The sequence below is a fragment of the Nematolebias whitei genome, chromosome 3 (assembly GCF_014905685.2).
Source record: "Nematolebias whitei isolate Nwh7 chromosome 3, NemWhi1, whole genome shotgun sequence".
NCBI classification, from domain to species: Eukaryota; Metazoa; Chordata; class Actinopteri; order Cyprinodontiformes; family Rivulidae; genus Nematolebias; species Nematolebias whitei.
Window position 1 is genome coordinate 3,170,204 of NC_056500.1, and position 269 is coordinate 3,170,472.

A 269-nucleotide genomic window follows, 5' to 3' on the forward strand; every position below is an offset into this window, starting at 1 on the left:
TGCTGCTGATCTGTTTCATGTTGCTGCTGATCTGTTTCATGTTGCTGCTGATCTGTTTCATGTTGCTGCTGATCTGTTTCATGTTGCTGCTGATCTGTTTCATGTTGCTGCTGATCTGTTTCATGTTGTTGCTGATCAGTTTCATGTTGCTGCTGATCAGTTTCATGTTGCTGCTGATCAGTTCCATGTTGCTGCTGATCAGTTCCATGTTGCTGCTGATCAGTTTCATGTTGCTGCTGATCAGTTTCATGTTGCTGCTGATCTGTTTC